The sequence below is a fragment of the Protopterus annectens genome, chromosome 4.part0 (genome assembly GCF_019279795.1).
Source record: "Protopterus annectens isolate FY-2018-M chromosome 4.part0, PAN1.0, whole genome shotgun sequence".
In the NCBI taxonomy this organism is placed as follows: Eukaryota; Metazoa; Chordata; order Ceratodontiformes; family Protopteridae; genus Protopterus; species Protopterus annectens.
In genome coordinates this window covers 195714650-195741427 of record NC_056733.1, presented here as the reverse complement: position 1 = coordinate 195741427, position 26778 = coordinate 195714650, and the positions used below count along the sequence as shown (strand labels likewise).

At 40.6% G+C, this 26778-nt stretch overlaps 1 pseudogene; it reads right to left on the bottom strand.

Moving 5' to 3' along the window:
- Positions 1-20521: 20521 nt before the first annotated feature.
- LOC122800528 lies at positions 20522-20672 on the bottom strand (annotated as a pseudogene).
- Between the last annotated feature and the right edge of the window lie 6106 nt (positions 20673-26778).

Here is a 26778-nt window from a genome sequence, read left to right as displayed (position 1 = left end):
AGCGTTACTTTTCTTGCTATGTTTTTTTGTAAACCCTTCGGTCCTTGGGGGAAGTTCTGTAGCGTTTCTGCCTTGCGTATCTAAAAGAGACAAAGCCACTGGTGTCAGTAAATTGATAAGCTCGGTTAGTTGACCAATCAACTTTCGAGTAAGTCCACTGTCTTCCTGCAACGAGTTTGCAGGGACCGCCTGCTTCTCCATTTCTCTAGCACCAAAACGACCAAATAAACAGCTTGTAGCGGTGAACAATAATAACTCCAAAATCAAAAACCAAGGTAGAAATGGAGAATAGCAGCAAATATGATTCTTTCTGGCCAATGTTTAATTACCAAGACACAATACACACAGTGAAGTAGTTTCGCTGTACAAGTTCTATTACAAAACATTAACGCTATTAAACCCTTGCGTTTTTGTCTGCTATACTCAGACTTCATCAGATGAACCTTTGCTTACATTTACACTCCCTTTTATAGTCTGTCTAATGACTTTAATTAAATAAACATGATCTGAATAAATTAACAAAAATCAGTTCCTTTACATGCTTTCCTTAAATAAATATACTTCCCTATTCATTTAAAAACACTTCATTTAATAACATATTAAAACAAATGGAATCTTTCTATATTGTTAATATAAACTCATTTATTTTATAAAATCAAAAACTAAATATATAAATGTAAATATAAAACAATTCATTTTGTGATATCGACTGCCATCTAGTGGAAATTCATATTATTGTCATGTAGGACCTAATATTAGAAACCTTTAAAAATGTCCTTTGTATTTAAATAAACCCCATTTTCATATTTATAAAATTTATAAAAAAATTATAAAAACACCTTTGTAACAAATAAAATATAATGAATTTGCAAAAATTGTTTCTAGATACATTTTATATGTTTGTTACAACAATGTCATTATAATTTAGCTGCCCTTAGTTTCAAAATTGGTAATATACTTGTATACTCATTCAACCCAGGTGGGTTGTATGCTTCTAGTGTTACCTGCCACCATAGCTCCCTATATTCTACTCTTTCCTCCCAGGGGCCCCCTCTTATATCTCTTTGAGTGTGTTCTAACACTGTGAATTTGAATGTGGCTCCTGTGCATTCCTTACTGTGTTTGAATAAGGCATTAGTGTCCTTACAATTCTTAATATCATTAAGATGCTCATAAATTCTTCTTTTAAGTTTTCTTTCTGTTTTCCCTATATAGAAGGAATCACAGATCCCACAGGTAGCCATATAGACTAGCCCCATAGACTCACAATTATACTAATTCTTATTATTGATAATCAATCTATTCCTGCTTGCAATGTATAACCTATTGGTGTTTGAAATATATGGGCATTGGGCACATCTACCACACTTGTAAGTACCCATCTTCTTTGTCTCTTGTGGAGCCGTAATTTTCTTACTTTCTAAAATATTTCTTATACTTTGGGCATTTTTATACACTATTTTTGCCGAAATCCCTTCTATTTTTTCTATGTCAGTTATATTAATAAATCTACCCCATTCCTTGAAAAATATTCTTCTGATGTTATTATTCGTAGCATTATATTCTAGGGTTAAGGCTAGTTGGAAATTCTCTTGGTTTCCACTTTTGTCTTTAGATTGCGCCTTTTCTAGATCAGTGATTTTCACAATAGGGGTATATCTAATGTCTCTACCCTTTTCTATTTCATGTCTTATTTCCTTAATAAGTTTTAGTGGATATCCCCGATCTGTAAACATTTTTTCTAATAAATCACATTCTTTAAGGAAATCCTTTTGGCAACTTGTCATTCGGTTTCCCCTCACGAATTGTCCTTTTATGATATTCTTTTTACAGTGGAGGGGGTGCGCATTATTATAGTGTAGAAACATATTACAGTATGTAGGTTTTCTATATACTTTTGTTTCTAAACTTTCTCCATGTTTGTAAATTTCCAAATCTAAGTATTGTAATACATTTTTTGATACTGTATGTGTAAACTTCAAAAAATTGGTAGTATGGTTAAGGTAGATCATGAATTCATCAAGCTTTTTTTCCCCCCCAGTCCAACATAGTACTATGTCATCCAAAAATCTACGATAAAGCACCCAAAGGGAATTAAATTGAGAGTTTAATATATGTTTCACTTCCCATTTGGCAAGTACTAAATTTGCGTAGGTTGGGGCACATGCAGCACCCATGGCCACTCCTTGCTTCTGTCTAAAAAAATTCTCCATTAAAGTATAGGAAATTATTCTTTAACACCATTTCCATTAACCATACATTTACCTGCTTTTCATTGTTGGTTAAAATTTTACTATTTTAAGAGATATAAGAGGGGGCCCCTGGGAGGAAAGAGTAGAATATAGGGAGCTTTGGTGGCAGGTAACACTAGAAGCATACAACCCACCTGGGTTGAATGAGTATACAAGTATATTACCAATTTTGAAACTAAGGGCAGCTAAATTATAATGACGTTGCTGTAACAAATATATAAAATTTATCTAGAAACAATTTTTGCAAATTCATTATATTTTATTTGTTACAAAGGTGTTTTTATAAATTTTTATAAATTTTAGAAATATGAAAATGGGGTTTATTTAAATACAAAGGACATTTTTAAAGGTTTCTAATTTTAGGTCCTACATGACAATAATATGAATTTCCACTAGATGGCAGTCAATATCACAAAATGAATAGTTTTATATTTACATTTATATATTTAGTTTTTGATTTTATAAAAGAAATGAGTTTATATTAACAATATAGAAAGATTCCATTTGTTTTAATATGTTATTAAATGAAGTGTTTTTAAATGAATAGGGAAGTATATTTATTTAAGGAAAGCATGTAAAGGAACTGATTTTTGTTAATTTATTCAGATTGTGTTTATTAATTAAAGTCATTAGACAGACTATAAAAGGGAGTGTAAATGTAAGCAAAGGTTCATCTGATGAAGTCTGAGTATAGCAGACGAAAACGCAAGGGTTTAATAGCGTTAATGTTTTGTAATAGAACTTGTACAGCGAAACTACTTCACTGAGTGTATTGTGTCTTGGTAATTAAACGTTGGCCAGAAAGAATCATATTTGCCGTTATTCTCCATTTCTACTTTGGTTTTTGATTTTGGAGTTATTATTGTTCACTGCTACAAGCTGTTTATTTGGTCGTTTTGGTGCTAGAGAAATGGAGAAGCAGGCGGTCCCTGCAAACTCGTTGCAGGAAGACATCGGACTTACTCGAAAGTTGATTGGTCAACTAACCGAGCTTATCAATTTACTGACACCAGTGGCTGCATCCCTTTTAGATACGCAAGGCAGAAATGCTACAGAACTTCCCCCAAGAACCGAAGGGTTTACAAAAAAAGATAGCAAGAAAAGTAACGCTAATATGGAGCTTATAGGTGAAAGAGGGGACGCCGGCTTCCAATTAGAACCAGCTTTGGAAAGTTTTGACCCAGCCAAAACACCGAGCGTATTAAGGGACTCCACAGGAACTAATGAGAATATTTCTAGCTTGAGGAATGAAAGGGGAAACAGCAAACCCCAAAGAGGTGCTGAGGCAAAAGGTACTGTTACTCCATGCCAGGAGATAAATGACTGGTTACACTTTAAATATGTTTTTAAAAGTAACAGCAATGAGAAAAATGTGCAAATTAATAACAACACATACAGGAAGAATTTAAACTCTCTTTCTAAGTTAATGAACAAACATAGAATTTTAAATATTGAAAACACTTACCTAACAGAATGTATTTTGAAGGAAATTGTGCCCAAAGGGCTGCGTGTATATAAGTATCCAAACAATGTTATACCAGGTTCCTTATTTCATAAGGAACTTATAGACGTTTTTAACAAATTTGGTATTGAAGTACTAAAATTGATGGTAAGGGAAAACACAAGAGTACAGGAAGATTTACATAAAGAAATAGAAGTTTTGGACCAATGCATTAAGAATGATTTTATATTTTCTATAGAAGAGGAAAAAGAAAAATATTTTAATATTAGAAAGGACATAGAGAGAGAGAAAATTTAATACAAAGGAAAATAAAGAAAACGGACCGTGATATATATGAATATAAACACAATCTGAGTTACCCCAATCCCCTACATAGGAGATATGGTAGGGAAGTATATTATAAAGGAGACGATAAAATAGGACCTACAGAAATAGAAGAAATAATTAACCCACTAGAAGATGGTTATGGATATGAAGATGAATTTCCCCCCTTAAGGAGGTCAGAGAGGCTTATGAATAAACAAGGGAACAGACAAACAAATTTTCAATGGAGAGGGGGGAGAAGTACTAATAATACCTAACCTCCCTGAAACTTTAAAAATCACGAATGTGGGTAACAAATGGTCTTTCAATAATTTTAACATTTACAATTTTAATCATTTGGTTCTAAAGGAAGGACATTTTAGATTATTATCCAAAGGGTTGAAGTTTATACCTTACACCAAGGGGGATTTGGCAAAATCTCTCCTAGATATTAGGTTGTTTTTAAGGAAAATAAATTTGAAAATATTATTTCCTAGTAACAAAACAGACCCAGCCCCTATTTTAAGACGTAGAACTACCTATAACCCACCAATTCACCCCCAATTAAAGAATTTAGAGAGAATAATAGAAAAAGAAATTAGAAAAGAAAATGACACCATTAAATATCAAAATAACTTGGGGACAGAAGAAAAGCAGTTGTTATATGAAATGAAAAATGACCCCAATTTAAGAGTTATGAAACCAGATAAAGGGGGTGGGGTGGTCATAATGGACAAAATTGAATATCATAGTAGGATGTATAACATTCTTTGGGACAACACAAAATATGAATCAGTCTCTAAAAATGAAATTAACATCGCCTATAATAAAATAGATGTAAATTTAAAAGATATGTTATATGAGGGGCTTATAGACCAAGAAACACACCTATTTTTGAAAGTGGAGAAACCAAAAATTCCTTCAATTTTTGGAATTCCAAAAGTTCACAAAAATGAGTTGGACCCCCCATTAAGACCAATAGTTTTAGCTGATGGATCCAAAACCCACCCACTAGCTAAATTTATAGATAATAAAGTTAAAAAATTATGGTTAGAAAAAGAACAAATTTTAAAAGATTCATGGGACTTATTAAAAATCATTTATAGTGTAAAAGGTTTGGACAATATTTTATTTGTCACTATATATATGATTGACCTTTTCTCATCCATTCCATATAATGAAGGTACAGAAATGTTTGAGGAAATATTGTATGAGAGTAAAATTTTAACCAACAATGAAAAGCAGGTAAATGTATGGTTAATGGAAATGGTGTTAAAGAATAATTTCCTATACTTTAATGGAGAATTTTTTAGACAGAAGCAAGGAGTGGACATGGGTGCTGCATGTGCCCCAACCTACGCAAATTTAGTACTTGCCAAATGGGAAGAGAAAAATGTATTAAACTCTCAATTTAATTCCCTTTGGGTGCTTTATCGTAGATTTTTGGATGACATAGTACTATTTTGGACTGGGGGGGGGGGGAGTTTGATGAATTCATGATCTACCTTAACCATACTACCAATTTTTTGAAGTTTACACATACAGTATCAAAAAATGTATTACAATACTTAGATTTGGAAATTTACAAACATGGAGAAAGTTTAGAAACAAAAGTACATAGAAAACCTACATACTGTAATATGTTTCTACACTATAATAGTGCGCACCTCCTCCACTGTAAAAAGAATATCATAAAAGGGCAATTCGTGAGGGGAAGCCGAATGACAAGTTGCCAAAAGGATTTCCTTAAAGAATGTGATTTATTAGAAAAAATGTTTACAGATCGGGGATATCCACTAAAACTTATTAAAGAAATAAGACAGGAAATAGAAAAGGGTAGAGACATTAGATATACCCATATTGTGAAAATCACTGATCTAGAAAAGGCGCAATCTAAAGACAAAAGTGGAAACCAAGAGAATTTCCAACTAGCCTTAACCCTAGAATATAATGCTACAAATAATAACATCAGAAGAATATTTTTCAAGGAATGGGGTAGATTTATTAATATAACTGACATAGAAAAAATAGAAGGGATTTCGGCAAAAATAGTGTATAAAAATGCCCAAAGTATAAGAAATATTTTAGAAAGTAAGAAAATTACGGCTTCACAAGAGACAAAGAAGATGGGTACTTACAAGTATGGTAGATGTGCCCAATGCCCATATATTTCAAACACCAATAGGTTATACATTGCAAGCAGGAATAGATTGATTATCAATAATAAGAATTAGTATAATTGTGAGTCTATGGGGCTAGTCTATATGGCTACCTGTGGGATCTGTGATTCCTTCTATATAGGGAAAACAGAAAGAAAACTTAAAAGAAGAATTTATGAGCATCTTAATGATATTAAGAATTGTAAGGACACTAATGCCTTATTCAAACACAGTAAGGAATGCACAGGAGCCACATTCAAATTCACAGTGTTAGAACACACTCAAAGAGATATAAGAGGGGGCCCCTGGGAGGAAAAAGTACAATATAGGGAGCTTTGGTGGCAGGTAACACTAGAAGCATTCAACCCACCTGGGTTGAATGAGTATACAAGTATATTACCAATTTTGAAACTAAGGGCAGCTAAATTATAATGACATTGTTGTAACAAACATATAAAATTTATCTAGAAACAATTTTTGCAAATTCATTATATTTTATTTGTTACAAAGTTGTTTTTATAAATTTTTATAAATTTTATAAATATGAAAATGGGGTTTATTTAAATACAAAGGACATTTTTAAAGGTTTCTAATTTTAGGTCCTACATGACAATAATATGAATTTCCACTAGATGGCAGTCGATATCACAAAATGAATTGTTTTATATTTACATTTATATATTTAGTTTTTGATTTTATAAAAGAAATGAGTTTATATTAACAATATAGAAAGATTCCATTTGTTTTAATATGTTATTAAATGAAGTGTTTTTAAATGAATAGGGAAGTATATTTATTTAAGGAAAGCATGTAAAGGAACTGATTTTTGTTAATTTATTCAGATCGTGTTTATTAATTAAAGTCATTAGACAGACTATAAAAGGGAGTGTAAATGTAAGCAAAGGTTCATCTGATGAAGTCTGAGTATAGCAGACGAAAACGCAAGGGTTTAATAGCGTTAATGTTTTGTAATAGAACTTGTACAGCGAAACTACTTCACTGAGTGTATTGTGTCTTGGTAATTAAACATTGGCCAGAAAGAATCATATTTGCCGTTATTCTCCGTTTCTACCTTGGTTTTTGAATTTGGAATTAGGTACACTCACTTTCATTCAGTTTGTGTATGGTGACTATAAAAATTATCTTTGATATGTTTTTGCTTCTGTTGTTTCTCTCTCGCTATTATGTTTTCAAGTGATTTCTTCCTAGCTGAGTTATCAGCTTGTTATCCTGGCTAATACAGTGCGATATATTCATGGTTTAACACCTAGCAGTCCTTTATTCCAATAACATGTGAAGCTTCATCTCCTGTGTTCACGGAATGTTAATAAACTGTGCCAGGTAATCTTTTCTGAACTCTAGAATATTTCTCCATCATCTAATGATCCATTTTACAAGGGTTATTGATATATATTTTAAATAATGTAGCAAACTGAACTTGCACAGTGTTAAGTTTAATTTTACCTTACAACTATAGCATATGTCTCCATGACAGATGACAATAAGGACTAGCTATTGTCAACTTATAACTCTGATGTATATTCAAGCAAATCCCTCATCGTGCGGGGTCTGGCCAGCTGTGTCACTACATTTGGAGGGCATAGAGAATTCTGGTCCATCAGCCAGCTTAAAACCTGAAAGAATGTACACTGTGCTTATTACAAAAATAGATTTCTTTTGTTAGCAAATCTGAATTTGAGCTATGCTATTGTGAAACTGAGTGGCAAAGGTATTCTGCTATTCTGTTTAAGCAGCATTATCAACCTTGTCATTCTTTGGTATCTGGCTGATTGCTTTTTGGTTAGGGTCTTGTAAACTTTTAGGTCTCTCTGGATTTTACAGTTCTGTCTCTGTGCAGTTGGCAGTTCGATGGAAATTGTTTTCATATGTGCCTCAAACCAAACAAAGTCTACATAGTATAATAGAGTACAGTATTCTGGTAAATACTTTTGAATGTGTTAGCTATTATCACTGTAAAGATGATTTTTTGCAAAACAACATTGCTGTTTGTAAATGTTTGCACTTTTCCAACAGCATTTATATTTGTTTGGCTATTTATTTGTATTGTGATTTTCAAAAAAAGCTGAGGAATGTATACAAACTACTACATGAATCATATCCCAAGTACTAAGTGTAAATGAGATACTAGAGGAAATATTGTTGTTTGCCAAAGTAACCTATGATTTATTTCATCTGTACAGCATCAATAATAATGTCAAAAGACATTTTGTATACAATTCACTTAAAGAATGTTACCTTGTTTCATTACTTCATATACATATATATATATATATATATATATATATATATATGCGTGTATATCAGCACCCAGAGTGATAGACACTGTATAATTACCATTTAACGGTTATGCATTTAAAATAGGGCTGTATAGACTGGCTTGTTCCTTGACTTACTGCATTGAACCTTTTAGAATCTACCATTCAGTCTATGGATTGACTTAGGTAAAATGTCCTTAAAATATTGGCCAAAATTGGCAGACGAGTAATTTAACATAAAAACGTTCTCATAACCCTATGCCAATATTCAATAATGACCTTTTAGAAATATTAGAGAGAGGGAAAAAGTTGGGTTTTTTTAATTCAGGGAATGTAAAGAGATTTCACATAGTTAATACTAGAAATGTGATCTTTAAGGTAATACCTAAGGTGCATAAGGATTTGAACCCCTCTGGAAGACCTATAGTTTCAGGCAAAGGGGCCTACCTGCAGAATGTTGGTATACTTTTGGATTTTCATTTAAAACAGCATTTGAGTAAGGTCACTTCTCATATTAAGAACGGAAAGGAGTTGGCAGATTTACTGGGGGGGTATGGAGTGGTCGCATGAGTATTATTGGGCTACCATAGATATCAAATCCCTCTATACTAATATCCAACATGGGTGGGGGTTAAAGGCAGTTAGGACTATGTTAGGGGAAGGCCCATGGATGGATTTCTTGATTAGGCTGTTAGAAGTTTCTCTGACACATAATTGTTTTGAGTTTGGTAGTAACTTTTTCTTACAGCTAGAAGGAACCACAATGGGGGCCTCATATGCCCCAGTCTATGCAATTTTATGTATGGATTATTTCGAGAAAACTTGTATATATAATATGGGTTTTTTTATAAAAATAGAGTGGTGGCATTTAAAAGATACATAGATAACTTGATATTCATCTGTAAAGGGGAAATGGATGAATTTGGTGACTTTATATCTCTACTGCAGGAGAACAACTTTGGCCTTGAGTTTACTTATTATACCAATAAGACAGTGACACAGTATTTAGTTCTGGAGTTTTATATAAATGAACACTTCAAAGTGGCATTTAGACCATTTGTTAAGAGAACTGCTGTCAATACTTTCTTGGCAGCTGTTAGTATGCACGCCCCACATTTAATAGCATCATTGCCCTATGGTGAATATCTGCACATTGCCAACAATATCTTTAATAAAATTGAGTTGACACACGAATTTGACAAGGTAAGGAATAGGTTAAGGAGTAGGGGATATTCGGAAAATGTTTTATGTTCAGCAGAGAACAAGGTTAGGAAGAGGTTGGGGCTAGCACACCAAAAGGAAAGCATTATGGCTAGGTTAGAGGGGCACAGTAAGCAGCGCATGGAGAAGGGTAAGGATCAGGAAGTTTTATTTTATGTGAACAAATTCTCCCCTTTTCTGACACACTGATGATGTTGGTGAATAGATATTGGCCTATCATTCTCAGAGATGAGAAGTATGGCAAAATCTTTCTGGATAAGGTCACATTTTCCTATAGTAGATCAAAGAATTTAAAAGAACTGTTGTCCACAGGCAAATTGGAAAACAAACATGGCAAGAAAGGAAGTTATCCATGTGGAAAGTGTATTAAGTGTAGGAAAATTAAAAATCTACATGCAATGAATATTAATGGAAAGATTTATACCGCAAGGGATTTTTATAATGGTCACACCAGGGGAGTAGTATATATCATTGGCTGCGGATGTACCCCAACTATGTGGTATATAGGGCAAACAAAAAGAGCGGTCAAAAAGAGGATTATGGAGCATTTGGGGGACATCAGAAGGGGCATGATTGATAGTCTTATTGTGGAACATTTCATTGGGGCCCATGAGGGCTCTGATGAAACTTTTTTCTTTGGTGTGCTGGCCAGACCCAAACCACAGAGGGAAGGACAAGTTGCAGGAAATTTGACTCTACTGGAGACAGAATGTATTATTAACTTTAGAACATTACACCCTAGGGGATTAAACATGGAATTGGATTTGAACAACAACAATTAATAATAGAACGCATACGTATCTTATTTCAGGGATTTAATAAATGTGACTACATTTGGTGCAAATATGTGCTGGTGTTCCCTCCAGCATTGTGGGTTGGCTTGGGTATGATAAATAGGACAAGATATGGCATAATATTGAAGGCTACACTTTTATTATACTTATTCATATTGTTATAGGAAGTCCTTGGAATGTTTATTTTAAATTTAAAATACATGTATAAATCTTGTGAATTAAAGTTATGAGTGGTCTTAAAAATATAGAATAATATATAAAAAGATATGCAATGAATAAATATGCATTTAAAATTGTTGGTAGCTTATGTCAGCAAGTATGGGCACTTTAAGAATGGGATCGTCATTTCAATGTTTGATTATTACATTGGATAACTGAATTGTATAAATGGATGCTGCTTGATGTAAAAATGTATTCCATGAAGGCGCAAGCCGAGGTTACCTGAAACATCAGTAAAGAACATTGCATTTTTTTTCTGGTGTGGTGTTGTGTTTTTTGAAGAGTAATTTAATTATTAACCTTTACTGGTGGATTATGAATTTGACCTATGCTATTGTGAAATGAGTGACAAAAGTATTGTGCTATTCTGTTTAAGCAATATTATCAAACTTGTCATTATTTTTATCTGGCTGTTTTTTTTAGTCAAGATTTTGTAAACTACTAGCTCTCTTTGGATCTTAGAAATGTCTGCCTATTTGCAGTTGACAACTTGATCAGCACAGATGAAACCAGTTTCATTTAAACTTAAATTCTACATAGTATAATAATACAGTACAATGTCCTGGTAAAGACTTTGAATGGTCTTTTACTGCTAAAATGCACTAAACTGGGTGATTCTGTTATTAAACTGTATTTCATGTCTCACTAGAAAAATGTCCAAGCATATTTAAATTGAAAGCAAACAGTGAAACAAATGTTGGTTATTCATACAAATATTTAAAACAATCAACTGAAGCCAAAGGAGTGTGTGTGCTCAAGCATAGTTCTAAAAAAATAAAAGTGTGTGTGGGACCTGCTGATTGGTGTACTCTTAATCCAACACTGTTTGTACGTAGCCTGCACTAACGGTGCCAGTACTTTTGGGACTTTGAAATATCACATGGCTACCTAGATCAACTTTCTTAGGTCCTTCTCACAAGTTGTCTCCAATGCCAGGAATGTCCAGTTGGACTCCTTCTTCAGCCTTAACCTCTCCACTCTCTCTCTGCAAACATCAGGTCAGCTGTATTGCATCCTGACCTGAACTGCTCATCTATCTTACTTTCCACTATACTGCATACTCAGTTATCAATCATCCACTCCTGCACTTTCATGCAGTGTGACAAGAGCTTGATATCTCTGGACTGCTCACAAATGTGAACGTCCACTTTGCTCTTGTACAGCTGTACTAGAATCCTAATTCACCAGTAATCTGGAATATGCCTTTTTCTTCATACTTTGATGGGTACCTTCAGGATCTATGTCTCCCCTAATGCATCCAACACATTGATCATATTTTCTGTGACTTCATAAGAATCTGCTCTTTCCCTGACTTCAGTTTGCTTAATGCTGTTCTTACATCTTCCAGTGTTGGTTATTCTTTGTTTTTCATTACAGGCTATGCATGTCACAGCATAGTTTATGTGAGTTTTCTTCATTGAAAAGTTTCTTGCAGTACTTCTTCCATCTGTCTTTGAAGCCCTCAGACTGACTAGATTGTTGCTGACATCCCTTATGAATGGTGTTTGATGGCTATCTTCTTTATACTTCTGTCATTGCCTTGCAAACATATAGAAATTCTTTAATGCTATTTGTTGTGCTATTTTACAGAAGTTGCTAGGGTTTCTCTAACACTTTGTTCTTTGTCATGGTGACTGCTCTCTTAGCCTCTTTGTTAGCCAGCCAGTGTTCATTCTTGGCCTGGTCCATTTTTTTTCAATCTCCTACTTCTGCCTGAACTCCATCATTCTTCAGATAACTTTACTGGACTTCTAAATTCTGCCACCAGCTTTCCTTGTATACCTTATTTTCCTACCAGGCTTAGATGCATATTTGCTCCATCGTCTCCACACATACTGTTTTGAGACACTTGCATTCTTCTGCTCTAGTTCCTCTTCTTTCAGAGCTGCTAGAACTCTGATTATTTATTTGAGCTCCTGTCATTTCACTCTAGTCAACTGTCATGTCTTCAACCTAATGTCTGTTGACCTTAGAGCCTTCTCGAGCCATTGACTGCAGCTGATTGCAGCCAATAGTTTATGATGGAGTTGTTTTAATGGAGATGAATTTGAAATCTCCGATTTTATTCCAGTGCATTTTCCTTGCTAAGAGGAAGTCTTGTCTTGCTGAGTTGCATGCTGACAACACTTGTATATGATTTTGTGACTGTCTTGATGAAGCATGTGCTAGCCATTAAGCCATCTGCCAGAAAGAAATCTAGAATGGACTGTCCATTATTACTGTTGTCTCACCCATCTGAGTGCAGGTAGTCCTAAAACCCTGTTCTGTCTTTTCCAATATGAGCATACATGTCCCCCCATTATCATCACTAACTCATTTTGTCCTGCCTTATCTATGAAGTCCTGCAACTGCTGCCTGAATGCCTTCTTTTCACAGTACTTAGTATATAAGAATTGAATTTTAACTGCAGGAGCATTTGACTGATCTCCATTACAAGCCTTTTTGTTAGCCAGCCAGGACATGTCTGTCTTTTTTTATATAATTTACATCTGCAGCACATTTTCCCTTTAGTTCTCATTTTAAATTTCTTATTTGACCCATACTGCATCTTACAGATACATTTTTATAAATTAATTCAATTATGCAGTTGCTAACTTCAGTTTCTCTGCAGACATGCACTGTTTTTTTTATATATGGTCAGGTCTGTTTCTCTTATTACCTTGCCCTTAGCATCATTTCTTATACCAGAAATTATTATATCACTAAATACAGAATCATGTAACTCACCAAATTCACAACTTTATTATTTTGCTCAGTAATATAAACATGTATAGCTTCCAAAGGATAAACTATGAATAAAAGGCATTTTTGGCTCACAATAATTCCTATGCGTTTCTCGAATTGCTATTTTTCCTCTTTGATATTAGTAAAAGAGTTAATACCTTTAAGCCTTCCCAAATTTGTCAATCTAAAACTTTCTCTTTTTGGTTGCAGCATATTTTTTAATTTAAAATTGAACTCTTGAACTTCCAAATATGTGCTCTTAAAAGCAAAAATATTTTTGAACTTCTGGGGAATATTTCTTAAATTACAGAAAATACTTATATGCTTTTGTAGGCATTTTTATATGAAATGTTCTAAATTGGACACAGAGAGTACAACTATACAAGCATTCTGTGTATCCATACAACCTCAAGGAGGATTTCTGGAGTGCACCCCACCTAAAAGATGTTCTTTTGCCAGTGATCAGCAGCCACTAAAAAATCTTAACACCCAACATTTGGCCTATAACACTTGCAGTACCCCATGACAGAATACCTGCACCTCCTTAAAGATTGTGTTCAGTAACACACTCTCCAGGTCATGATTGCCAGATGAACTTGGCGATCTTCCAATAATACATTTTTTAAGTTAGACTGTCTTATAGGTTCATATGTGCATAGGTGTTTACTAGGCTAACGACCACAAGGGCCTTTTTAAGTCTAGCCATGCATTCCAAATCTCTGACAAGTTCCAATAAGTTCTTAACTTTTAACTGTAAAGTTCCACAGCTAAAGCTATTCAAACTGGGATGACACAATGGAAGACTGATGAGTGAGCCTCTTCAGAAGTGATTTTTAGAGATATGCAGGTATTTTAAGCAGTCACACGACAGTAACAACCTAATTTGAGATTTCTGAAGTTGATCTAAATAATGGCACAGACTCAGAACAAGCACAGTAGAAAACAAACAGATGGAAATCATTTATGTGTTCAAGTAGACAATATCCTGCAGTAAAGTCCTCCCAAAGCCATTTACACTCCTGCTGGACTGTACAGAAATGTAACAGTGTAGGTGTACACATGGGACAATGTCAGAGAGAGTACAATGTTTGTAACCTGGAACTCTGGAAAACAGATGGAGTCTAAACCTTGAACAGAGACAAAATCCCTTTGGCAGACATTGTTTATGGGGTAAAGTCACACAAATGCCCCTTCCCACCACTGTATTATTATATTTGCCTCTGAGTCACTGTGACTTGGAAGTCATAATAATTACCTTAAAACTTTCAAAATTTTAGTCTCCAAATTCTGTTTTGGAATTCTAAGATTTGAATGAAACTGCAAATCATACTACCCCCCACTCCATAGTAGCAGCAGTAATGCCCACAGTATTAACATTGCTGAAGTATTCTGCAGAGGTGGAAACCCTACTTTCTAAGCAGAGAAACACTTATTCTGACTGCAGGTAAATACCACTGTGTGTAATCCACCAATTTCCCTATCATATGGATAAACAGATGCTGCTTAAACAGATTCCCTAACAAGTCTCACTGGACTGGAGCACCTTTGTCTCAGGGGCAAGCATTAACAAACTGGTCTAACACTGTAGGTGCTAAAGGTCAAAACTGAAGGATGGGCTTCTATCAGTACATGTTAATGGAAGATGGAAAGAATCAAGAGTCAGTACAGTGCAGTACAAGACCAGAAAAAAGTAGAAACGTTTACGAGTCAGTACAGTGCAAGACCAGAAATAAGTCGAAACGCTTAAGAGTCAGTACAGTGCAGGATCAGAATAAAGTATAAAGACTTAGGAGTCAGTACAGTGCAGGATCAGAAAAAAGTAGAAACACTAAGTCAGTACAGTGCGGGACCAGAAAAAAGTAGAAATGCTTAAGAATCAATACAGTGCAGGACCAGAAAAAATAAAAACGTTTAAGTGAACAGGAATTAAGAGTGAGGAAGCAGATGAGAACTCTTCAACAACTATACGGAAGCTGGTTCAGACAGACATACGAAGGTAAGATAGAAGGGGGAACAAGGCAGCATATTTAAAACTGTTGGCAACTGAACTAAGTTTTTGATATGTTTATGTACTCTTGATTTTAGAGTGAAACTGTTGGTAAAGGTGAAATACTGCAGAAAGCAGCAGAAACACTGTGGTAATAAAGAAAGTTATGTAAAATTGTAAGCTGTGAATGGATGACAAGATATTGGTTCTGCTGGGTGACTGAAGGGAGGGTCATGTGGTTTTCATGGTTAAAGGATCTAGATTGACTTTAAATGGAGGAAAGTGAACAATGAGTTAAACATTAATGACCTGATCCAAGGTGGAACCATAACTCAGCACAGTAAAAAGAGTAGATTTGGAGAATACAAAATAAAATGTCCAATCCAAATGCAGACAGTACAAATGCATTAGACGGGCTGGCTGACAGAAATATCGAGTTCTGTAAATAACAGGGGTACCTATGCTGATGGTGGAAGGGAAACTAATTATGCTGGTGTGGGAACAGGGCACCTGATCAGTAAATGTACAGAGATCAAAGCCTACCCATCAAATGCTCCAAATACTTGCTGATTATTGGTGGAGATCCTAAGTCCTGATTACTGAGAAGTACTGATTCATGCCCTTGCTGTCAAATAAATGGTATTAAGAGTATGGAAAAGATGAAACAGTTGGCATAACATGGAACCAACTGCTTCACTTGATATTTGTGCAATCTTAAAGTTAATATAGAAACAGTAAGGAGGGTGGAGGTAAGGGGTTGCCTTTCTGCAAAAATGTTCATTTTTTGTGATTAATACTTTTAAAATTTGGGGGGGAGCTGTGCAGTCACTTCATTAGTGATTGTTCTGATGTGAATTAGTTGTTGACTGCTATGCGGACTTTTGATAGGTGAGCTGTGATGTGCTGGCTATTGTATATGTAGTTACAGATTACCTGTCCTTTAACCTTGTAACCATTAGGTATAACCTGTACTTTTTTCTTAATATGGTGATGTGTACATATGTGGCAATGAAAGTTGCTCTTGTTATACTTATAAACTGTATTACAGAAACCGTATGTATACTATAGTGCTGTTGTGCAAGAAATGAGCACAACTAAACTGAATGGAACCTGAAGAGGGTGAGATTAAGGATTTCAGTACGTATGTATGTGTCAGAGTTATAAAGTACTGGGGAGGAAGCCCTAGGATAAGGAAGGCATGAGGGTATAGATTACTGACCTGGGTTGATATTGTTTGAGGGAGGTTAAACACAGAGAAAGTGAGAGATGTTTTGAAAGTAATATCTTTACATAGGTGTAAACCCCTAATGGAGGAAAGGGCAAGGTGGCCAACTGTCCCAGTTTTTCCGGGACAGTCCCGGTTTACAAGTCTCTGTCCTGGAATCCAGAACATTGTCTTTGGGATGCAGAAATGTCCTGCTTTAGAACGTTTCGTCTGAATGTTCCCGTCAGGTATGGGGTGAGGTTGGTTGGTTTCACCCTGTAAGGAGCTCTCAAGGCCCTGCCGCCATCCACCCCGCACTCCTTTATAGAATTCTATCAAGGGGGCTCTGGCTGACCCTGCTCACCCATGCAGGAGCTCTCCAGGCCCCACAGCCCTCTGCCCAGTGCTCCCTTGAGGTCTTCCATCATGGGGGCTCCACCTGACCCCGCTCACCCGGGCAGGAGCTCTCCAGGCCTCACAGACATCCTCCAGCTGCTCCTTTAAGGACTTCCATCCTGGGGGGCATGACCCAGATCCTCTCACCCAGATGGAACTGTTCCCTGCCCAGCCACTTTCCGCCTCTCTCTCCCTTCCAGACTTCCATCAGGAGGGACCACCTTTGGGCTTCCACTTCTACTAGAGCTCTTTTCTGGGGTTACATAACTCCTGAAGGCTGCCAAATCATGCAGTGTCAGCCATGCTCTCTGAGCCACTCAGGGGAAATTTCCTCCAATCCTTCACAGACTCATGGAACTCTGCTGGGCCATGAGGCCTCAAACAGTCCCTCATCCAGACTTCCATGATGCTGGTTCTCCCCTTTGCCCTCCACCTAGGGCTTTCAAACTCACACAGGAGGTGGCCCTGGGTACTGGCATCTCCATGCATTTTGTGCGCACCCCCATCTCTCTCCTCTGCGGTGCCAGGTGCCAATGAACGTGCTTCAGTTTGTGCTTCCTGGCATGTGGCCACTTGCCTCCTGCATGGTGCTGTTTGCAGACTGGCATTCCCTGCGGTGCTGGGTGAAGGACTGGAGGCTGACCTGATGTCAGTGGCTGGCTCTAGGTGCGAGACACCATAGTGGCCATAGCTTTGCACCCCTGGGGGTTGGGAGGACTGGACTGCAGACCTGGCTTCCCAGGGTGGCCCTTGGCCTGCTCTGATGGCTGCCTCCCCGGCCAGCCCTGGGTGCGAGATGCCACTGTGGCCATATCCCCACCCCCCAGGGCCAGGAGGATGGGATCTTGGACCTGGCCTGCCAAGGTGGCCCTCACCATACCCACACAGATAGCTGACTCCCACAGCCAACCCCGGGAGTGCGACACCACGGCGGCCATATCTCCACTCTCCCGAGGGCCAAAAGGATGGGATCGCGGGCCTGGCTTCCCGGGATGGACTTGTTCCCCCTTCCCCAATGCCCGAGGGATGGGATACCTGGGTCTGGCCTACCCAAATGGCCCTCTGCCCTCTCCTGGGAACCACGCACCCACCGTTGGGTCACCCTTCCGGGGATTATCCTTAAGCCTGGGTACGCGATCCTCGGACCCCTCTGTGCCTAGACTGTTCACCTTGGGAGACCTGCTGTGGATATGGGTATGGCCCGGCAGAAGACTTGAATCCACTTTTCCAGATCTTCAAAGGGCGGCGAGAGCTCACATAATGCTGCTGGAACAGCGACACTTTCCAGGGCTTGGGCTCCTCTCTTGGGGCAAACCCATTCCTGGACAGCCTGCCCTTTACAAAGAAAAGAGAACTTTCCCAGGGGGCCCGACTGGCTTCTCCAGGACCAGCACTCGCCTATATCTTAGGACCAACTGACCCATGTTCAACTGCTGTTCACATGGAGCCCTTCTCCACTTTGGCCTTCAAAGCTCTTGTTTGAATATTTGCTACTACCACCAAGATGTGCACCTGCGGCGGCTCTACCCGGGCCCTTGCCCTGGGCTTCAGTGCCATCACAGTGGCCTTCCTACTTGTAGCAGTGTAGCCCCTTGGCTCCCAACCAGGGGATGGGTATGGGCCCTATGCTCCAGCACCATCCATTTTCAGGGCTAGTTAATTCGACAGGTAAGTTGATATACCCTCCTTAGCAGATTCTAACTTCCATGGCTACCTCCCTGCTATCTATATCAACCAACACCTTCTCGAGGTCTGATGAGTGTCGCATTTGGTGCCTTAACCCAGCATTCACTTCAACCCGCATCAGTTCTGCTTACCAAATGTGGCCCACTGGGCACTCACATTCCATGCCCAGCTCCAAGCCAGTGTCAGGCTTCTTACTCATTTAAAGTTTGAGAATAGGTTGAGATAATTTTGGCCCAAAGACCTCTAATCATTCACTTTACCAGATAAAACTGCGTCCACTGAGTGCCAGCTCTCCTGAGGAAAACTTCAGACAGAACCAGCTACTACATGGTTCGATTAGTCTTTTGCCCCTATACCGAGGTCGAACTGATTTGCACATCAGCACCACTATGGACTTCCACGGTGTTTCCTTGGCTTCGCCCTGCCCAGGCATAGTTCACCATCTTTTGGGTCCTACCAGGTACGCTCATGCTCCACCTCCCCGACGGGATGGGTGAGATGGGCCAGTGATGCGTCCCCTGTGTGGGGCAGAAGAATCCCACCTCAGTCTGCACACAACACTCACTTTCATTGTGCTGGAGGGTCTTCTGCCCTCCCTCGGACGCACGCACCTGTTAGACTCCTTGGTCCATGTTTCAAGATGGGATGGGTGGGTCACCAATGTCACTGCGGACCTTGGCACCCAAGGTGAGCTCACTGGCCCAGTAGAGGGATGTGGTTGCACCACACTGAGGACAGTCTGGCCCAGTTGACAGTTCCACTGGGAGCCGGGGAATCTCCGCCCCCAGCCCCCCCCCACCATGAGGACGGGCATGGGTATGGTGGTGGTCATCTCCCACAACCCAGGGGTATGGTGAGGGCTGATGCCGTGGGCTTAGGGGAGCCACCTTCTGCATGGTCGTCCAAGAATCAGTCGTGGCGTACAGGGATCCACCTTGACTGGGTGGCTGATGGGGCCACTGAGTTGCATCTTCCAAGCGGACTGCATCGACCCCACCTGTTTACTTCTGAATGGTTTCACGCCCTCCTGAACTCTCTTCAAAGTTCTTTTTAACTTACCCTTATGACACTTGTCCGCTATAAGTCTTGTGCCGGTGTTTAGCCTTAGATGGAGTTTACCAACCCCTTTGGGCTGCATTCACAAACAAGCCGACTTCAAGAAGACCTGATCCTGATTTGCCAGGGGGCTGCCACTGGCCTCACACCATCCGCAGGCTGAGCCTCGATCACAAGGACATGGGCCCCTTGGGCAGTGCAGAGGAGACAGACTTCCATAAGTCACATTTCCCTGCACCTGACGCCCAGCAGGGATTCAACGCTGAGCTCTTCCCCTCTTCACTCACCATTACTGAGGGAATCTTGGTTAGTTTCTCTTCCTCTGCTTAGTAATATGCTTAAATACGGCGGATCGCCATGCCTGCTCTGAGATCATGTTCAGAGGGTGGGCATGGATGGGGGGGCCTGGCGGGACCACAGGGATGGACATGCCTCCCCTTGCCCCTCACACTCCCTGCTGCCAGACTCCAGGTGGTAGAGGAGCAGGGAGGAGGAGGGCCATAGCTGTCCCAATGAGCAGGAACCAGGCAGGCATCAGGCCTCACCCCAGGAAGGCAGCCAATTGGCAATATCACCAACAGCCTCAGAGGGAGTGGGCCGGACACACGCCTCCTCTCTCCCATCTGTGGCACATGCTGATTGGCTTCTTAGGGCAGCGGGTGCTCCTCTCCTCCATCTGCATCTCGCCCTGGGGAACAGGGTGGCACAGCATAGGCTCCCTTGATCCCTTGGCCATGTCCTCGACAGGGGCAGACACCCCCAGGGGCGACAGAAGACACAAAAGACCCTCAGACAGGCGTAGCCCCGGGTGTAATCAGGGGCCGCAAAGTGCATTCAAAGTGTCGATGATCAATGTGTCCTGCAATTCACATTAGTTCTCACAGCTAGCTGCATTCATCGATGCATGAGCTGAGTAATCCACCACTCAGAGTCACAGGATTCTCTTCTCAGTTGTCACGAGCACCGCTGCTCACATGGTGTTGCACCAGTCACAAGCATATGAGGTTTCACGGGCATCATCACAGGCACCCAGCCAGGGTTACTGACCCCGTGCCGCAGGATGGCAGGGAGTGCTGCAGCAGCTGGTGCATGGCCAAAACACCAGGCTTCTAGGCCTTCTAACCGATGCCCCAAGGGGAGTGAGGCGTCCTCCATTGGTACTCACAACTGCCATCAAGGGGAGAGTACACTGGTGTGCAACCACAGAGGATGGCCCCACATGGCCAGAAGGGAGGGCTGGTGTCCCCCCTTGCCCTCATGCATGGGGAGCCGGTCACCTCTAGGCGTGTGGTGGACTGTACTGCTAGGCCGAGCGCCCTCTCTGTGGCTGCCCCCTCGGGGAGATGAAGGAGCACCCTCAGCATTAATGATCCTTCTTCTGGTTCACCTACAGAAACCTTATGACTTTTTACTTCCTCTAAATAGTCAAGTTTGATCATCACCAACGGGGAGGTGACCAGCTTCAGCAGGGCTGATCCATGGACCTCACTAAACCATCCAATCGGTAGTAGCGACAGGCAGTGTGTACAAAGGGCAGGGACTTAATGCGAGCTTATGACCCACACTTACTGGGAATGCCTCATCCATGGGGAATAATTGCAATCCCCAGTCCCTATCATGAATGGGTTTCAGCAGATTACCCGGACCTGTAGGCCAAGTGTAGACACACGCTGATCCATTCAGTGTAGCATGCATGCAGCCCCAGACACCTAAGGGCATCACAGACCTGTTACTGCTCAATCTCATGTGGCTGAAAGCCACTTGTCCCTCTAAGAAGTTAGAGACGACCGCACAGGGCCACATAACTAGTTAGCATGGCAGAGTCTTGTTTGTTATCGGAATTAACCAGACAAGTTGCTCCACCAAATAAGAACAGCCATTCACCACCAATCACAGGACTGAGAAAGAACTATCAATCTGTCAATTCTTTCTGTGTCCGGGCCGGGTGAGGTTTCTCATGTTGAGTCAAATTAAGCTGCAAGCTCCACTCCTGGGGGGTGCCCTTGCATCAATTCGTTTAAGTTTCAACTTTGCAACCATACTCCCCATGGAACCCAAAGACTTTGGTTTCCCAAAAGCTCCCCAGTGGGTCATGGGAATAACACAGCTGGATTACTAGTTGGCATCATTTATGGTCAGAACTATGATGCTATCTGACCATCTTCGAACCACTGACTTTTGTTGATTAATGAAAACATTCTTGGCAAATGCTTTCACTTTCATTCATCTTGTGCCGGTCCAAGAATTTCACCTCTAGTGGCATAATAGGAATGCCCCTGGCTGTCCGTCTTAATCATGGCCCCAGTTCTGAAAACCAACAAAATAGAACTGGAGTCCTACTCCATTATTCCTAGCTGAAATATTCAGGTGACCAGCCTGCTTTGAACACTAATTTTTTTTAAAGTAAATGCTTCAGACCCTCAGGACACTCAGTTAAAAGCATCGAGGGAGCACTGAGAGGCAGGGGCTGGGACAGGTGGTAGTTCACTCCACAGTGGGCCGCCAGCCTGATCTGAAGATCCAACTGCAAGCTTTTTAACTGCAGCAACTTTAATATATGCTATTGGAGCTGGAATTACTGCAACTGCTGGCACTAAACTTGCCCTACAATAGATCCTCGTTAAAGGATTTAAAGTGTACCCATTTCAATTACAGGACCTCAAAAGAGTACTGTATTGCTATTTTTCATCACTACCTCCCTGAGTTGGGAGTGGGTAATTTGTGAGCCTGCTGCCTTCCTTGGATGTGGTATCTGTTTCTAAGGCTCCCTCTCTGGAATTGAACCCTAACTCCCCATTACCCATGGTCATCATGGTAGGCACAGATAGTACCATAGAAAGTCGATAGGGCAGACATTAGAATGTTGTGTCGCTGCCATGAGGGCACCAAAGCTGCCAGGCTGAGATGCAGATTGGTTTTGGTCTGATAAATGCACTCATCCCCAGAAGTCAGTGCTCATCAGCATGTATTAGCTCTAGAATTACCACAATTATCCAAGTAATGGTGGCGTGATCAAAGGAACCATAACAGATTTAATGAGCCATTTGCAGTTTAACCGTAGCATCTGTGTGCATTGAGACTTGCATGGCTTAATCTTTGAGACAAGCATATGCCACTGGCAGGATCAACCAGATAAGAGCACCTCAGCAGGTGGGTGGAAAGGAGGGCCACAGCCTGTACCTCTGCCGGACAGGAGGGGTCCCTCTCCCCACAGAGGGGGCACCCTGGGTGCTGGTCATGGACTGGCAACCATGACCCCGGAGGGCCACGGGCCAGCGAGGCAGCGCTCAGAGTCAGAGAGAGGTAGAGAGCTCCCACGCTCAGGGCATGGTGTGTGACAGGACCCTTTCGCCTCAGCCCAGGCTCATCGGTCTCTCCTCAACTTCAACCTGGTGGGGTGTAGAACACTCCACACCCCACCAGCATCTCGCTCCCCTGGAAAAGTTTGACTCATGTGCCATGATCCGCAGAGCCATGCCATGAGGGCCCTCCGCCAGTGGGATTCAGTCAGCCTGATCAATCAACGGTGGGGAAAGACATACAACCCCAAGCAGATATCCGGCACGATGCCCTCCCGGGGCTGGGACCCAGACCTGGGCACTCAGACTCCGATGAGAAACTCCATCGTCCCTTACCTCCCAAAGGTTGCCAAATCATGGGGGATTGTGCTTGCCCTCCAGATGATCCAGGGAGCAAATCTGCAGGGCGCAAAAGGCCTCTTGGAACTCCCCTTGGCAGCTGAAGGTTGGATCCACTCTCATACAGACTTCTGGCCAGGAAGAAGAGGCCCGGGAGGGCACCTCAACCCCATGCAGACACCTGGTAGGACATCCTCCCTGTTATCCCTTAACTCTTGAAGGCTGCCAAATCATGATGGATGATCCAGGGTATGACCAGCCCCATGGAACTCCCCTTGGTTGCTAAGAGGTGGATCCGCTCTCATACGGACTTCCATCTGGGAGGAAGAGGCAGGGGAGGGTGTCTCAACCCAGCACAGACACCTGGCAGGATGTCTCCTGGGGCTGGGACCTGGACTCGCACTCGGACAGGATGCCCCATCATTCCTTAACTCACAAAGGCTGCCAAATCGTGTCGGATCACGTGTGCCCACTGGATGTTCCAGGAAGCAAACCTGCATGGTCTAACTGGCCTAGTGAAACTCTCCTCTGCCATGGAGGGGTACATCTGCTCTCATATGGACTTCTGGCTGGGAGGAAGAGGTCCAGGAGGGTGCCTCAACCCTGAGCAGACACCTGTCAGGACATCCCCCAGGGTTGGGACCCAGACTCAAACACTGACGGGATTCCCCATTGTCCCTTAATTCCTGAAGGCTGCCAAATTGTGCCAAATTGGGCGTGCCTGCTGGACGAGCTGGGGAGCAAACCTGCAGGGTGCGACCTGCCCTGCGGAACTCCACTCGGCTGCTGAAGTGTGGATCCGCTCTCATACGACTTTAGGCCAGGTGTAGGAGGATGGGAAGACACCTGGTAGGACATCCCCTGAGGCTGGGACCTGGACCCAGACTCAAATGCTGATGGGAAGCCCTGCCATCTCAACTCCCAAGGGCTGCCAAGTTATGCTGGATCATGCATGTCCACCAGATTATCCAGGAAGAGAACCTGTTGGGGAGCAACTGGCCCTGCAGAACTCCCCTCGGGATTGCAGAGCTGGCTTCCTGGGGCGGCCCTCAAATGTCCTGGTTTAGGTCCTGTAACAAAATGGTTACCTTGGGAAAGGGTCATGGCTTGCCAACCAACAAACTGTCAATGAGGACAGGGTCAGATACTGCTAAGGAGAACTCTAGCTGAGAAAAGAAATGAGTGAAACTGGAATGTGAATGGTTGTGGGCTGGAAGTCAAGGTGGGGTAAGTATAAGTAAGGGCTACATAGTTTGGCCCTCCATCAAAAACAGTTGAAAAACTAGGATAACAAATAAAGGCAGAAAAATAAGGAAAAGAAAGGTAGTGTTTAGGAACAATGATATGACAGAATGAGAGGAACCAGCAGCAAGGGGAGACAGAGAAGAAAAGTTATAGGGTAAAATGAATAGAAGATTGCACAAACTTGTCAGAGAAGGACACTAGAGGGGTGACTGACTGGGAACAGTAACAGTGCTCTAGACAAGAGATGGTGACAGAGGGATAAGAAAGCTAGTCAGAGGGAAGAAGATGACAACAGGAAGAGACAGATGTAGGATAAATATCAGTGGAATGAACAGGATCAGCCTGAGATGTAGATTTTTGCCTGAGGTGAAAGGCACCTATACAGTTCATTGGATATGGGGATTATTAGTACTACATGTCTGTTTCTAATGGGATTTTCCCCTTTGCTGGGGTGTCACAGGCTGAAGAGAATGGATGTTAAATGCGGGCACTCGCAGAAGGACAAAGTTGGGATGTAAGGAGAGAAAAAAGATATCAACAACAAGGTGACATTATGGAAAGTCAGGGATAAACAGACACCATTAAACTGCTGAGGAAGGTGAAAGACCAGCTCTAGTAGAGTTTTTAGTTGTCTAGAAGAGAAGTGTTAAAAATTGATAACTAGTAGGGCATATAAAAATGCAAGATAACTAGGAGAATAAATCAGAAGAGGTTTGAAAAGATAGGGAAGAGAGAACTGAAAGGCAGTATACAATAGAACAGTGGAAGGATATTTGTATGGCTCCCACATCTGCAACAAAGTCCAGAAGGTTTAGGATTTTTGCATAGTAGTGCTTGCATAGGCATTTTTATACCCTAAGCAAACTTCAGAGAATTTTTCCTCAAGCAGATAGCAAATGCTTGAACTGAGATGGGAAAAAGAGGTAATTCAAAACATGTTTTTGGGCATGTAACAAACTGGCAAATTAAAAAAAAAAGTTCTGTACTGAGAACTTTGTCAGAGATGATGGGAGAACAAATGGTTTTAACAAAGGAAATTATTCTTTTGAGCTAATATACATTAACTAAATTACATAGACAAAGTAAGACCTTGCCAAGTTTAATGCTATTGATTGCCCCTCCAAAAAAGCAATGACTAGAAAATGGGAATCAAAATTTAATCCAGTTATAAATGAAATACTAAATATCGTAAAGGAGATAAAAGAACTGGAGTCTATATCTTTAGAAGGGCAAATTACACAGAAATAAATGGAATTTGTGGGAACAATACATGCAGAATAATGTTGAGAAGTGAAATTTAAAATAACTCAGGACTTGTGCAATTTATTGTAATACTGTAGTGATTGATGATTGTTAAACAGCAAGCATATGTATAATGTGTGAAAATAATGAAAAATATTTACAATGATTTGTTTTGTTTTCTCTTAACGTACATGAATTCATATCATTGCTCAAAATGTGAGAATTTAATAAAGGTGTATAAAAATGCAGATGTCAGACAAGCTGAATAATGAAAGAAATCACTTGTGTATGCTCTAAGAAACCTACATTAAATCAGACTTAAAAAATAAAAACAGCTTTTAAAATTGTAGAAGGGGACAGTATATGCAGCCAGAAAGGAACAATGTATGGGGTGAGGAAGGTAATGGGGAGGGTCTGTATGACTGAAGAAAAAGGCTGAACAGCAGGGATATGTTATGAGCCTAATAAAGATCATCCTACAATCTCAATTGCTTTAAGGAAGCACAAAAGAGAAGAAACTGGAAATAACAGAGTGGTGTTCAGGAGGATTTCAGTATAGTGCTGAAAACAGAATGGGACATTACACTGGTGAGCCTTAATAGGAGAAGCCAAAAGGCATTAATGGAGGGCATGAGGCAATGACTTACAGAAACTCAGAGAAACACCTTCTACAAAGATGAAGTAGTAAGGTTTGTGTAGTAGGTAGGATTTTACAAGTGGGAAGAAGTGGAGACATGGAGTGGGTGGAAATGTTGACAGAATTCCCATCAGGCCATAACCATGTGATGGCAGTGATAATAGTGAGAGCAACAACATACCAGGTGTGGAAAAATTGACACTAGAGAAATAAGAATTCCAGGGTACTGGACTTCTAGTATGGCAACCCACTAGACAACACCAAAAATGATGTCTTG